Genomic DNA, 1,200 nt, shown 5'->3' with positions numbered 1-1,200 from the left:
CTTCCATGGCATTTCTGAATCCTCATCTCAGAGACTGGAGCTCAACAGTTAGTGTTTTAAAGAAAAGCATTCAGTCTTGAAATTGCTGTTTGGTCACATTCTTTGTGATCCTCGGCTCAGTCTACCTCACCACAGTGGACTTTTTAGCCTCTTGCACTTTTCCTTGGAAACGCTAGATGAACTCATTATCTCATTATTCACTATGCTCTTTTGGTCTCTGAATTCCACGTGGGCCGTCTGGGCCTATCGTGGGCCCTGAAATGTCCCCTGTGTCAAACCAGACTCAACTGCTGGCCTTCTGAGCAGCAGCCTTGTCCTCTTTGGCTCCCTCCAACGTTTATAATGTATATCAGAATGCCTAGCTACTTGGGAGGCTGAGATCTGAGAATCAGGGTTCAAAGCCATTCTGGGCAGATAAATCTGAGAGACTTGGATTTCCAATTAACCAGCAAAACCCCGGAAGTAGAGGTGTGACTCAAAGGATAAGCATGCCCTCTTTGAGTAGAAAAAGCCAAAGGAGAGCATGAGGCCCTGAGATCAAGCCGCAGTACTGGTACACATGTGTACACACAGACACAGACACACAGACACACACACAAGCTGTTAGGTTAAATATCACAATATGACATTAGTCATAACCTCATCAACTTAAAATACCCACAGGTATCTTCAGTTGATCATCCTGGGGGAAGGCGCTTAGCCCAAACAGTGACATGAAGATTGCATTTGATGTGAATAAACCAATTCCCCTGGTCGCCACCATGTTTTACTTTGTTCTCATGAGCTGGACACAAATTGCACCTAGATAAGTCAGCTAAAAGAGCATTTTCCCTGAGATGCTCTGACACACAGAGTGCAGGAGCCTGAATGCGAGCAAGAAGTCGAAAGCCATCTAAGCATTCCACAAGGAATCTTTATGGTTGCAGGGGTGGAGGCCACATGGAGGAGAGCCAGAGCCCGGAGAGATACTGAAAACTGGGGATGCCGTGATTCTGCCTGCCTGCAATTTTATGTGCAGAGGGGACAGGATGAGAGCCCTGGGCTATAACTAAAGAATAGTTGTGACTGGGGATGTGGCTATAATGAAACGTTAATCTGAAAGTAGGTCAATGGTCCTCAATTCTATTAGTCTCAATGCCATGCTTTTTAATAGCATTGCATTGTATTACCAACGTGATGGGGGCACCGCACCCATCCCCT

This window comes from Dipodomys spectabilis, unplaced genomic scaffold (assembly GCF_019054845.1).
Source record: "Dipodomys spectabilis isolate Male_0828 unplaced genomic scaffold, ASM1905484v1 ptg000050l, whole genome shotgun sequence".
Lineage (NCBI taxonomy): Eukaryota > Metazoa > Chordata > Mammalia > Rodentia > Heteromyidae > Dipodomys > Dipodomys spectabilis.
The sequence above is the reverse complement of the archived record's forward strand: the minus strand, read 5'-3'. Positions refer to the sequence as shown.